This window comes from Sciurus carolinensis, chromosome 7, assembly GCF_902686445.1.
Source record: "Sciurus carolinensis chromosome 7, mSciCar1.2, whole genome shotgun sequence".
In the NCBI taxonomy this organism is placed as follows: Eukaryota; Metazoa; Chordata; class Mammalia; order Rodentia; family Sciuridae; genus Sciurus; species Sciurus carolinensis.
Window position 1 is genome coordinate 113,430,357 of NC_062219.1, and position 14,324 is coordinate 113,444,680.

Sequence of the window (14,324 nt, forward strand, 5' to 3'; positions counted from 1 at the left end):
CCAGTAGCTACAAGTTGGAGAACTCAGCCTGACCTGTGGCCACACTCGGATTCGCTCTCGTGTCCCCCCTGAATTGCACTGACCCATGTAGACCCATAGGCCCCAGGGAGCTTCTTGCAAAAATGAGCAAGTCACATGGACACATGCTTTCTTCTGGTTACTGCTCTGTTTAGTGAATGTAATTGAGCCTTTCCATCATGTCTCTGAATCTTTATTCTGGATCAAAATAAAAGTACCCTAATGCACTGGTCCTTCCAGATGGTGCTGGGCTAAGCCAGGTCATTGATCCCTGTACCAGAGCACCTCAGGCTCCCGAGTTTCTCTCTTTCTTCCTATGTCCACTTCTGGTGTTTTCTGCCCCAGCACCATTCTGCTAATTGAAACAGAGAGAGGGGGAAGGTTACCCAGGAAACAAATAAACCAAAGCCATCACAACTGAGCCATTGGGCTTGATCTTAACTATACTCACATTAAAACCAAACAACCAAAACCCCACCCAGGCTGCATGACTGTACCTCCCCCCTGGGTGCCATTGGTGTCTCATACCTTCTCTTGTTTAATCTTCATAAGAATCAGGAACAGTAGGTATTGATAGTCCTCTTTTACAGATGTCACAACCAAGGTGGGATGGTTCTGCCGGGGTTACTCACCTTTCTGGTGTAAGATTGGGATTTGAACCCTGGCTTCTAGCTCCAGAAGCAGTGCTCTTGAGGCTTGCCATGTGAGCCATTGATTTCTCCTCAGAATGTTCTGGATGAGTAAAAAAATATCCATATAACTGGAGTTTGGCCCCTTAAGCCTAGAATTTTTTTTTTGGAGGGGGTGCATTATTTTCCTACTTCCCACTTCAAGTTCTCGTCTAAATGCCTAAATACTGGAGTGTTGAAGGTTACTAGGAGCTGGTAGCTACATTCCTGGGGCATGTCTGTACTGTGGTATAGACCAGCTCTTGTTGGCCCTTCAGAAGTCAAAGATAAAAGCTGGAAGGATCCAGCAAGGGGGAAGTAGCCTCGTACTAACCAGAACCACAGCAAGCAATTAAGGGAAGCTGCAGAATATCAGAGGAAGCCTCATCCTTCAACATCCTTCAACCAGGGTCCTAGCCCTTTGTCACCAATGGTGTGACCATACAAAGGTCATCCCTCAAGTGTTAATTTCCTCATCTCTGAAACAGAGAAAACACTTCTGACCTTGCAAGTTTGTTGTAAAATAGTATGTGTCCATGTGTTCTGTACTGTGCTTTCTAGAATGTTTCTGTTAGCCACATGGGCATGCACACTTCTCACAAATGCCTCTGTGTTGCCTCCTGGGGTCAGAGGATTTGTGACTAAGACCTAGGGAGACTGGTCTTCCCTGAGCTCCACTGTCAAGCAAACCCTGTGGTCCCCAGAACTGACCTCTGTGCATCTCTGCATCTGAGCACTGGGCTTCACCTCCCGGGGCTGTTAACAGGGCAGATTCCTGAGCTTTTTACTTTTCTGTCCAAAAAAAAAAAAAAAAAAAAGAAAGCAAGAAAGCAAGAAAGCAAAGAAAAAGAAAAATTATTTTTCTTTAACTTGTGGCTTTTTTCTCCATCCCCTTCCCTATGAGTGGGATTGCCACTTAACTTTTTTTAATTAAAAATAAAAATGATGTTCTGGGTGATGAAACATAATATTTTGACATGTTGAACTGACAGTTGATGGGTGTGTTGTCAATACACCATCACCACAAATCCTCCTCCCAGGGTTGACAGGGAGGATGTGTGTGTGTGTGCATGTGTGCGCACACACCTACTTGGATGATTTAGGGTGATTGGGGAAGGGTTCATTGACCCTTATCAGAGGCGGTTCTTGTGGAAGATGAGCTATGGAAGAGGGTCGACCCCTCAGAGCGGGAGTGGGAAGCTGGCTTCATTGAGAATTGAAGTGATCTGCTGTTGACTGTGGAAGCAAAAGCTCTCCCCATCCCCTGTCCCTCCCTTCTTCCATGTGAGTTTAGCACCCCATGTGTACAGGTATAATGCCAACCCCTAAAAACAGAGTCGAACGAGGCAGTCCTTAGATGAGATGCCAGTCTGAAGGGCAAGGCAGACAAAACACTTGGGAAGGATGTGCTAGGTGGTACATCGATGTGCCAACCCATTCTGCTGAATCGGGCATTTTTCCCGCCTTCTTTTATCACCTGTTGTCAGGGGCCTTGCAGACCTTTCTGGACCTTGGCACCCTCTGTGTAGCAGCCTCAGGACAGCCCCTGTTGTAGGTCTCCAGTGAGACCAAGTGTTCCCAGTGCTTCACTCTTCCTCCAGGCGAACCTGACACCTGGATGTCACCTCTGCACCCTACCCCATCAGCAAGTCCCACCAGGCTCCCTGCAGAATATCCCTCCATCATCTCCCTCATCTGAGCTCCCTGGTGAAACCATAGCAAAACCAAGTCTCCCTTCCTTCACTCACTGGCCTAATTCCACATAATTTCTGCACCCAGGGATGACAACCTACAGTCCCTGGCCAAATCCAGCTACTACCTGATTTTGCATAACCCAAGAGGTATAAACTATTTTCACAGATGAGCGTTTGATGATGGGGAAACACTTGGACCGGTAATCCTTCCCCCCAAAATTCTGATTTCCCATTAGTAAATCTGTATTACAAAAAAAATACTTGACTATTATTACTACATTTTGAGGTTCCTCCAAGAATTTGTAGAAATTTATTTTTTCTCTTATTATGTAAGTATTTATGTAAGAGCCTCTATTTCACCTCTTAAGTTCAAAGCCTGCAACATATACTATCTGGCCCTTTCCAAAAAAAAAAAAAATGTTGCTGAGCTTTGGACTAGACAGTAAGAAGAGTGAGCTTTGCAAATAGAAATCTAATCAATCACCCAGGCTTGTTCACAGACTCCAATCCAAGGTACTTAGTGGCTCCCAGGGCTCTTAGGATAAAGATAAGGCTCCTTACCTTCAAACACCTTCAGTGGTCTGGCACCTGCCTTCCCAGTTTCCCACTGTGTTCTTCGTTCCCCCAGTCCAGCCACTCTGGCCTTCTTTCTGTTCCTACCACGTGCCCGCCTTCCGCAGGGCTTGGCCCACATTGTCCTTTACTCTACTTGGAATATACTTTTCCACACCCTGCTTCCCCTGTGTCTGTCTTTCTCATCTTTTGATCAAGCATCCCAGTGATTTCCTGAGAGAATCCTTCCCTGACCTTTTTTCTGGGAACATGACCCTTTATTATAGCCACTAGCACATTCTAAAATTGCACTAGCCCACAAGTGAGATACCCACCCCGGGCTTCAGGCTCCGCCAAAGCTGACTCCCTGTCTTCCCCATATCCACTGTGCTTGGTGCATAGTGGACACTCGAGAAATCAAAAGCCACAATCAGACCTGTAGACTGAGAAGGTAGAGGATGACAGAAAGAGATCACAGACAGAGGGACCAGCATTCTGGAAATGTGATTTTAGCTCCATAGGGCAGGTGCTCAGTATGTCTCTGGGGGATGGGAAGGGAAAATTATTGGGGAGACAGATGAAGCCAAATGATAAGGAGCCTCCTGTGCTGGCTGTTTGAACACTGGCCTGTTGGCAGAGGGAGGCCTGGAGGTTTTCAGCAGATGGTGGTGTGGGCAGGACCGCTGGATAGAATGTGAACTAGAGGGCATGAAGCTGGAGGAGGTAAGGCCAGCTGTGTCACAGATGAGGTGAGAACCCCTGAGCCCAGGAAATGAGAGAAGATGGCCTGGGAAATGGCAGAGGGGACATTGGCAGGAACTGAGTGGGGGTGGGCTTGTGGGGCCCAGTGTCTGACGCAGGCTCCTGGGAAAAGGGTCATTGCAGATGGGTGAAGAGAAGAGCGTTTGAGTAAGAATAGAGGGGTGAACACTTGGGGTACAGGAAAGGGTCAAGGCCTGTCAGCCCCCACTGTCCCTGTGAAGCAGCAATTGGGGTTATCTGCTGAGACATTGGCCTTTTGGTTTCAGGTCACTTTGACCTTTTACCCCTTTTGTGAGCAGAGTGTTCTGCATCTTCCATGAATGGTGGGCTGATTCATCTCCATCAGGAGCAGCTGGGGGCATTGATATCCCAGATTCCTAAGGGAGATCTTACTGACCTGCCTTTTCCTAAAATGCAAAGACTAAATGTCAGCCTTGTCAGAAATCCCACTTTAAAAGTCTTTGCAGAAAGAGATCTATTCATTTCAGAAAATGTTTGCCAAGGGCCACCCAGCTCTGCCCTGAGCACCACAGGACCCCAGCTGCCCCCAAGGAGCCTGCACCTGACCTGGAGACACATCCCTGGCATTCGGCTTGCATGAACAGGGCCAGGATGTGCAGTTCAGTGACATCTAGCATTGTAGCATGTTACGTTGGCAGGACACATGGACACAGGTGAAGCTACCTTTCATCAACCTCTCCGTATCTGAGCAGCAACCCACCTTTCCACAGCTCTCTAGTCCCCCACAAATAGAGCACCCATCCCCCACAGCACCTGCTCTGCAGATGCTGGATGAGCACTGACTGTGTTGGTCCCCAAACCTACTTATGCCAGTGTACTTGTTATTATTATGATGTAAATTAATTAAATGTGATATAAACTGATGACCTATGAATGCAAAAAAAGAGAGAAATGCTGTTTCTATGAAAGTAAATGTCACCTGGTTCAACCTTATTCAACTGGGAATGAGCATCGGACAACTTAGATTTTACTGCTGAATGTTTAGAAAGAAGTTATTAAAAGCAAGCCACCAAAGAGAATCACTAGCTGGGCGCAGTGGCGCTTGCCTGTAATCCCAGCAACTCAGGAGGCTGAGGTAGGAGGATCACAAGTTCAAAGGCAGCCTCAACAACTTAGCCCCTAAGCAACTTAGCGAGACCCTGTCTCTAAATAAAATATAAAAAAGGCTCAGTGATTAAGCAACCCTGGGTTCAATTTGCAGTAGCCCCCCCACTCAAAAAAATAATTAAATAAAACAAGAGAGAATTGTTGTCACATTAGGTGTGAGCAAGACAACTATTCAAGACTGGTGTTAGGGAGAGAACTGTAAGCATGTCAGAGGATTCTGCCACACAGTTCTTCACACTAGTGTCCTCAACCTCTGACTCCTTTTTAAAGAAATCAAGCTGAAAAATGGTAGATTATATATCCTGGGTGGTTGATGCTTAAGTACAGATGCAGAACTCTATTCAGCAAAATCTGTGAGTAAAGAAAGGCCTGGGCCCCACCTCAAAAGTTTCATAAATTATTTGTGTTTTAAGTTAAATTTGTAAAGCATGGAAGTGCTGCTTTACATGTGCTTTACATGCTTTTAATGTGCATGCCAGATTTTTTCACTATTTTATTAATTTTGTTTATTTTCTGAAGAAGTAGTATATTCATATGGTTCAAAAAGTTAGAAAAACATAAAAAGCGATACAAAAAAAAAAAAAATCTCTTTCCTGCTCCTTCCTAGTCAAGCCAGTTTTGGCCACCATCATACAGACCACTGTTACTAGTTTCTTGGTTCCTTCTAGATTTCCTTCACACACACACCAGCAACCGTGAAGATGCTGTTGATCTTCCTTTTTCGTGGATTCCATCTTGCTATTTTTCCTACTCTGTAAAACCTGTCTGTAACACAAAAACCAGTACTCATGGCTCTTTCCTAGTCCTTTGCAGTGAATGTTCTGAGTTACCCAGCCGTGGTCCCAGTTTAGGCTGGACAATGCCACTCTGCTTTCTTATCGCACGCACCTCAAGTGCTGGACCCAAGTGTGCTTCTCGCAGGCTCTGAAATGCCACGGTTTCACGTTTTTGTGCTTGTTGATTCCACTGTTTCACATGGCCCCACGTAGAGAGTAAGGGGTTGTCTACTGCTCCAAGCACAAGAAGGCTGTGATCGCCTGACAGAAAATGTGCATATGAGATAAGCCCTGTCCAGGCATGAATTATAGTACTGTTGGCTGCAAGCTCAGTGTTAATGAACCAACAATGTATATGAAATAGGACGCCTTTAAACAGAAACACACATAAAACAAGGTTATGTAGTGATCCATCAATGAAAATGTGACCAGAGGCTTACAGGAACCTAACCCTATCTTTCTTCTAGGAGCAATAGTTCAGTATTCATTAATTGTTTCTATGTTATGTTCTATTTTTAATATGTTCTACTTTAACCATTTTACACAAAATATAGCATATTAGACACATTGTTCCGCATTTTGCTTTTTAACTTCAGGAGAGCTTTCTATATCACTCCATAGAGTTCCCTGTTCCCTGTACTAACAGCCATATAGTACTCCATCTTGGTTCTGCCATAATTCCCTCTAATTCATTCTGTATTGATGGGCGTTTGAGTTGTTTTCAGTCTTTGCCTGTCCAAACAGTACTGCAATGAATACACTTGTCTTTAGGTCATTTGCCTGTATTGTTTGTTAGGAGTTTCTGCTTTAACCAACTTTCTAGAAGGGAACTCCTGAGGGTGGTAGGTCAACCTAGCCAGATTAACACCTCAAAAGCCATCACACTAGTGAGGGAAGGTGGCAGGCAGTGCCTGTAGTTCCAGCTTCTCAGTAAGCTGAGGCCAGAGGATTGCTTGTGTCCAGGAGTTCAAGACCAGTCTGGGCAATACAACAAGACTCTGTCTCAGAAAAAATACAGATGCCATCACATCGTGTTCCACTCCAGAATGTAGATCCTGAAGAAATTCTCAGATACACATTAGTATGTATATCTCGGGGTGTCACTGGGAGGGTGACGGGATAGGGAAAGGTGACAGGTGTACTTACCACCTCATGGGGTTACGGGTGGGGCTTGTGCGGGCCCCGATGCCATGCCTGGCTTGGGGTTCATGCCCAGTGCACGTTAGCGGGTTCTTGCTGGGCATCTTGGTCCAGCTTATGGACACACCATGGTGTCTCTCCCTCTGCAGCCCAGCCCTCCAGGATCAGCCTCCTCACAGCCCTGGAGGATGCCTGGCAGTGCCAGGGTGCCCTTGTGCAGTCTCCTGGACTTCACCCTGGGTCGCCTTCGCCTCCTGATCTTCAGCCTGCCCACGGGGTTTTGTTGGACAAACCTGGTTGCTGTGTTCCATAAAGGTTCAGTGAATTGACTTTGGGTTGGACACTGGCGGGAGCACCAGGGAGAAGGAGGAAGAGGTTTAAAAGCAGAAGTATTCTGACACATTTCTGCTCCTATGGATCTTTAATCTAGTATTGGCTGAAAATTAGAACATGACTGACCGAGGCTGCTGGAGTCATGTTTCCAAGCCAGAAGGCGTGCCTGGGCCTGTGCAGGCCTCGGGAGGGCTGGGCCTCAGCTCTCCCCGCTGTCCCCATGCTGCCTCTTCTCTCTGTTCTCGGTTCAGCTACAGGGGCCTCTGGAAGGTTCATCACTTCAGCCCTCTGGTCTTGTAGCAGCAAAGGGAAGTTGTGTTGGGATCGTGAGATAATGGGGCCAGTGACCAACAGGACGTCTGTCTTGAGTAAGTCCAGACAGGTTCGGGGCTTCCCAGGAAGGTGTGAAGGATACCCAGAGGAGGCCGCAGACCCAGAAAGGACAGGACACTGTCTAAACCCCTGAGACTCTTCCTGCCTGGTTGTCAAACTCTGTGATCCCTCCCACCATCCCAGACACAGAACTCCTGGCTGTGGGAACCTCAGGTGAGGCGGAAGGAGGGAAGTCTCCCTTCCAACGTCAGTCCCTAGCCCTGAATTCTTAGAAGCATTCGTAAATGACAACAAGTGGTTTTCCTGAATCTTGGCATGCTGTGATTTGGAACAAGGTCCTCCTGACCCACTGTCCTCAGCAGCCCCCGTGGCTTGTCCCTCCTGGGACATCCTCCCCCTGTGTCTCTCCACACCCTGCTCTCTCCCTTCCCTCAGCAGCTCCGTAGGAGTCCTGAGAGCTTGCACAAGGTGCCACCAAGGCAAAGCTCCTCCTGGACCCTGGGTCAAAATCTCTGGCTGCCAGCATGGGGCCTCTGCCTGGCCTCATTGAGCCTCATTGTGCCTGCTAAGAAATGACACGGTCAGGCAGGAGATGCAGGTTGAGCCAGAAGTGAGCAAGACCAGCCTCAGTCTGCAGACTTCTGCCTGCGGGGAAGCGGGTGCAGGAGCGATGCTCACCAGGGCCCCACCAGGGCCTCTAGGAGGAGGCCAGAGCTGGATCCACGGGGCCTGGAGCAGGGAGCGAGTCAGGAAGTGCCGCTGGGAAGGCCTCCAGCCCAGATGCCAGAGGTCCCTCTTGTTTGTTTGCTAACTCCCAGAATTCCCCAGAAAACCTTAGAACTCTGAGCCAAAAGGGGCCGCAACCATGGCTTGTCTTAGTCCCCTTATCTCACAAGCGAAGAGGCTGGGGGCTGTGGCATTGCCCAGGATGTGGTTCTGTGTCACTGCCACTGTTTACAGAATGCCCAAGTGGGGCACTGACGTCATAGGCTGGGGTATCCTGCGCCTTCTGCAAGGGGCTTCCTGTCTAAAAGCTGGCAGGGCAGCCCAGCAAACACCCCAGACACCAGAACACTAATGCAGTTACCATCCTCACAGGAGCTCCGCTGGCTGTTACCTGTGAGCTGTGAGCTGTTCTCCAGAAAGACGGGGAGTGGCTCCCCCAAGACCCCCAACCCTTCTCTGGGACTCTGAGTGACCAAGGCTTTTTTTTTTTTTTTTTTTTAAATATACAGTCTAATGTCTTTGAAGACCACATGACAGTGTCACAGTCTTTTTGGGAACTGAGACCCTAACCCCAGCAACCTAGCTGGCATCCTGGGCCTTGGAGAGTTTGTGTGACTGGTGCTTTTCCTGGTGAGTGGCTGGGATGGAGCAAAGGTGCCAGCCACACCCCTCTACTGTCCCCTGCTGAGGAAACAGTCTGTGCTGGCCACCTCTGGGAGGCTTGGCTCCCAGGATGCTGGGTGTGGGGCTTGAGTAATAGGAATGGAGCCCTTGGGTGCTTGTCTTGTATTCTCTTAGATTAATAATTCACTCTGAGGCTGCAGGTGGGGCTAAGGGAGGCAGCTCTCCCTGCCAGCACCCTTTCTCCACCATCTTAATCCCCTACACTCCCTGGGGCTTTGGTGGAACAGCCTGAAGGAAATCTCCTCCCATGTGCCCTGCCCTGCCCTGCCCTGCTCTGTCCTGCCCAGGACAGCTTTGGGGATGAGGAAACTTTTTTTGTTTTTGGCAGTTGTGCCAGTGTTGATTCAGAAGATCCTGGCCCCAAGTGCTCAGAGGTGGGAGTAGAAGATCCTTCCTGGGGTCCTGCACACAGACCCTTCTTTCCTGCGGAGACCCTCCCTCAAGTCCCAGCTGCAAGGGCCTGCTCCCTGTACCTCCTGGGCCCTGGTTGAAGTGATCTCACCCTCCAGAGAGGCCTGAGCCCTCTTCTGTGGCTACCATCCTGCAAGACTAAGGGTCACCCGTTGTCCTTCTCTGCCTTCTCCTTGTGAAATTCCCTGGGGTCTTCTGGAAGCATCCCCTTCTGCAGACTGCAAGCTCAGAGACAGAAAGGGCAGGTATTTGAGTTTTTGTTTTTTGGTTTTTTTTTTATTTTTTTTTTTTTTTATTTTTTAGTTGTAGATGGACATGGTACCTTTGTTTCATTTGTTTATTTTTAGGTGGTGCTGAGGCTTGAGTCCAGTGCCTCACACATGCTAGGCAAGCGCTCTACCACAGAGCCACAACCCCAGCCCAAGGTGGCAGGTTTTTAACCTTTCATAGCGGAGCCTCTGGCGCAGAAAGACTTTGGTATGAGTTTGTGGGAAAGAATATAAAGGGCAGGGCACTGATGCTGCTCTGCCATCCATGAGGTCCCAGTCCATTCAACCGCAGGCCTCAGGAGGCCAAGGGTACCGACCTGCTCATCTCACCTGGCACAGAGTAGGTCTTCGGCGTGGTTGCTGATGGATTCTGAGATTCTTCTAGCAGCTCCTCCTTAGGAGAAGCGTGGCTGTGAAGTGGCCCACATTCAGACGTCTTGGGGACTCACATGTGGGTTAGTTGTTCGGGTGTCTCCCCCACTGCCCTGTCCTCTTGCTGCAGACCTCCTGTCTGAATCAACTGTCATCCTCACCACTGCTGGGAGATTAGAGAAGGGGGTCAGCTTTGGCTTGGGAGGAAGCTCCAGGCAGCTGCAGTGGTCCTTGTCCCTGGCACACCCTGCCTCAGAGCCCATTGCTCTAGGGTGCCACCGGTTGTAAATTTCTTACATGGGCTCTGCATTTGCATCATGCCACTTTTTCCCTGGAATCATAGGCCATGACTGCTTTATCAGTACAGTGTGAGGACAGTGGCTATTAGGGCACGTCCCACACTAATCTCAAAGCAAAATGTCATAAAAAAAGTGCTTGAGCCAGGCCTATAATTCCAGCAGTTCAAGAGGCTGAAGCAGGAAGATCACAATTCGAGTCCAGTCTCAGCAACTTAGTGAGGCCCTAAGCAACTTAGAGAGACTGTCTCAAAATAAAAAATAAAAAGGGCTGGAGATGTGGCTTAGTGGTTAAGGTCCCCAGGGTTCAATCCCTGGTACCTGCCCCCCCCCCAAAAAAAAGAAATGCTTGTTATGTCAATTTAACCTTGCTTCCCTGCCCTAACTTTTGTGTCCTGAAAGAAAAGATGGAGAACCACATGGTGGTTTCTTCACTCTGGGCATCTGCCCCCCACCAACCAGGTACAGAACCTTGAATTTTAGTTTTCTGCAAGTCAGTGAAAGATGAGGCAAAGATTGTATGGATTTTATTCACACTTCCTTAGACAAATTTTCCCTCAATTATGTGGATATGTAGAAACACAACCAAAGTCCATATAGGGCAAGTGACGTCCCCAGGGTCACACAGTCAGCAGAACCAAAGCCCGTGGTCCTGTCTTCTACTCCAGTGCCCTTCTAACCACTCCACACTCAGAGCCAGTGCCCACGCTCCTGACCTTACTACCTAGCCCCAGCCATTTGCTGGTTTGAAATAGGTCCAGAAAATGTCAGCCAGGCCCATCCAGACCACGGTCGCCTCCTCCAGGAAGCTGCCCTGCACGAGGTGACTCCTCTTCTCTGTCTGCATCCACAGCGCTCTGTGCCAACTAGGGAGACAGAGAAGAGGTGGCATACCTCAGTCACAGGGAGGAGAAGGCAAAGAACTGCTGAGGGGAGACAACGCTGACAAAAAGGACCAGGAGCCTCTGTGCCCGGGTGAAATAGCTCCAGTCTACAGAAAGCAGCGTCCAAACTGCCCCATGTTCAGGTCCTGGGCTGAGTCAGGCTGGTGCTGATTCCTAGAACGTAGAGGGAACGTGGGAGGCCACTGGGGTTGGAGAAATGAATATCCCTTGGAGCCTGAAGGGAGCTTGAAACTCCTCCCGCGGCAGAGTCAGCCTGAAGCCCAGGCAGGAGCGGCAGGGCCAGGAAGGAAGAGCCAGCCAGACACAGCACCACGGGAGGTGCAGGCGCTAATGCCGCCACTGGCAGAGCACGTCCATGGTAATCGGGTTACTGGATTATAAAATAGCCACCGGCTTTATTTAGAAGACTAATCAGAAAGCATTTAGAATAACAGCATTGCTTAAAAGGGAACCACGGACCGCGAGCCCACGTCTTGGAGAACTGCCCTTGGCTCCTGCCTCCTTTTGGGGCAGAACTAGAGAAAACGAATCCCAGGAGTACGAGTTAAGCTTCCTTGGGGGACCTGGGAGGAAGGCTGGACTAAATCACAAGCCAAGGCAATTTGGAGAATTGTGTATACAGTCTCTAGATGACAGCCCCAGTAGGAAAAGGAAAGTCGTTTGGGGTTTTCTTCCTCAAACAAGCGGTGGTGGTCTGGCAGGAGCAGGGTGTTACCCCTTCTGAGTTGTAAGCAAACACCGAGACCTCCGCCAAAGTCAACTTCCTCTCCTGATGTCTGTCTGTCTCTGGCTCAAAGGATGGCCTTTAGGACAGATGTCCTCCTTGCAGACTGACCCCCCGTCTCCTGGTACCCCGAGCTGGGGGGTCAGAGAGGACATTGATGCTCTAGAACAAGGGCCAGGAAACCATGGCTACAGCCAGGTCCAGCTCCCACCTATTCTTGTACAGCCTGTGAGCTGAGAAGGATTTTTACACCCAGGCTCAATGGATAAGGTACACGCCTCTTATCCTAGCTACTCAGTAGCCTGGTGGGAAGATCACAAGTTCAAGGCCAAGCTTGGCACTGAGCAAGACCCTGTCTCAAAATAAAAAAGGGCTGGAGATGTAGCTCAGCGGTGAGGCACCCCTGGGTTCAATTCCTAGTACCAATAATGATAATAATAATAATAATAATAATAAAGTTATATTGTTCATAGGTGCTTTCATGTTAAAGCAGCAGAGATATGACAGAGACCACACGGTCCCCAAAGCTGGAAATACTGGGTAGCTGACCCTACTGTGCAGCGCGCCAAACCCTGTACTAGGAGGTCTCAGTAGAGCCTTGTGATCGTCCACACCACTCCACAGATCTGGTGCTTCAGGGCAGTAGGCCCTCTGCAGAGAATAGTAAATTTTGTCCCTCCGTCCATGTCAGAGCGTGGAACCTGGGGGTGAAGAGACCTGCTCCTGGTCTTGTGGGACCAGCTCCGTGTTTCAGTTTGGTGTTGAGATCACCTTTTGGATCCCAGTATCCAGGGACATGAAACAGGTTGACTGCTGTTCCTGCCTCTGGGTGACCAGACAGCCATGGGGAGACGAGCACAAAGAAAGCAATTTCACTGTCGTGTGGTCAGGGTGGCAGCAGGCTGTGGGGAGTGCAGAGGAGGGCCTCGGGCTCTGAGTGGCATTTGCAGAGCCCACTCCAGAGCCCTGGAGTCTTCTCCTGAGGAAGGAATTCACTGCATAAATGTGAAAGTGGTAGTTCCGTTCATTAGTTCATGAATGAAAACCAATTACCCAATAGGAAATGTACATAATGAGCAAAGCAGTTGCCTTATTAGAAAAATAATGAAGACTTAAATCCTGAGTTGGTATTATGGCAATTCTGTAGATTGACTAATCCACCGAGAATAGTTTCTAGGTTTTAAAAGATACGTTTTAAAATGGCCTTTTGGCAAGATGCTGAACTATGGGCCTAGCGTGCTACCATCTATGTAAAAGGGACTGTGTCCAACTGTTCTTGTGTGAAGATAAAAATGTCTCTCCAGGAGGATATCCAAGAACTTGATTGATTGTCCCAAGAGGGGTACTGGGTGGCCAGGGAATGAGGCAGGAGGGAGACTTTTCACGTATAACCGTTTTAAAATTTTTGCTACAATTTTCCACTTTATTTTCAAGCATTTGTATGGGATAATTTTCACTCTTTTGAGATTTGAACTGTGTAAATAGAGTACCTATTTAAAAATATACCAATTTAATATGAAATAAATGGCACATGGTTTTACCATTACCTTCTTTTGTTGTTTTGGGGAAGTCGTTGTCCCTTCATTTTCATTGGGCAATTGGGTTTTGTGTTGTTTTGTTTTGATGGTGGTAGGGGTTGAGCACCAGGGCCTCGTGCATGCTTAGGCAAGTACTCTAGCACGGAGCCACATCTCCAGCCCCAGCAATTGAGTCTTGACTGTCTACCATGAGCAGGCCCTGTCTGTTCTAGGTGGATGAGGTCCATCTTTGGCCCTTGGTTTCCTCCTGTGATCTCTAAGGCAGTGGCCTTCAACTTGAGCATGCAGCAGACTTACTGCTCAGTAAGGAACTCAGACTTCGGGTTCTGATCATACCTGACGAGAAAGTTTCTGATTTTCTGATGATTGGGTCTGGGGACTTGGCAGGGCAAGAATTAATCAGCATGGGCAACACATTGCCGAGTGTGTGAGTCAGCTTTTCATCACTGCCACCAAAATACCCCTGACAAGAACAACTTAGAGGAAGAAAAGTTTATTTTGGGCTCATGATTTCAGAGCAGTCCTTGGTTCACTGACTCTGTTGCTCTGGGCCCAAGATGAGGCAGAACATCATGGCAGAAGGGCGTGGCCGAGGAAAGCTGCTCAGTTCATGGCACCCAGGAAGCAGAGAGAGGATGCGAGGATCAAGCAACATATATATTGTGCAAGGCATGCCCCCAGTGACTCACTTCTTCCAGCCATTGTCCACCTGCCTACAGTTACCACCCAGTAGTCCATTTAAATTATTAATCCATCAAATGGATTAATCCATTGATTAGGTTACAGCTCTCATCTCATAATTGTACCCTGACCGTTCCTGCATTGTCTCACACACCGTGTTCAGGGGACACCTCCTCTCCAATCCACTAACAGCTGATAAGGCTGAGGCTGCCAGCTCAGGAGCCACCACCCAGGGTTCCATCTAGGGTCCGTGTTGATAAAGAAACTACATTCCCATTCTAAAAATACCAATGAATGAAGAATAGGTTCCTCTA

At 48.5% G+C, this 14,324-nt stretch overlaps 1 protein-coding gene and 1 long non-coding RNA gene across 20 annotated transcripts in view; one reads left to right on the forward strand and one right to left on the reverse strand.

Moving 5' to 3' along the window:
• Nucleotides 1-14,324, forward strand: part of Trerf1 (transcriptional regulating factor 1) — a 203,651-nt gene that overhangs the window by 140,891 nt on the left and 48,436 nt on the right. The window contains exon 1 of one of the 18 annotated variants that reach the window (XM_047558832.1): nucleotides 9,227-9,470. The exons of the other annotated variants lie outside the window; for them this stretch is intronic. The gene's annotated coding sequence lies outside the window, so the exon portion shown is untranslated. Of the gene's footprint in view, nucleotides 1-9,226; nucleotides 9,471-14,324 lie in introns of those variants that run through there. 18 annotated transcript variants of the gene reach the window in all.
• LOC124988971 (uncharacterized) lies at nucleotides 240-8,136 on the reverse strand. 2 transcript variants are annotated; one of them, XR_007109527.1, is made up of 4 exons: nucleotides 8,083-8,136; nucleotides 1,398-1,478; nucleotides 651-750; nucleotides 240-370 (listed from the first exon to the last, which is right to left on the reverse strand). It is a non-coding gene; the product is annotated as an uncharacterized LOC124988971 (long non-coding RNA). The 2 variants fall into 2 exon arrangements; XR_007109526.1 differs by lacking the exon at nucleotides 8,083-8,136 and adding an exon at nucleotides 5,711-5,834.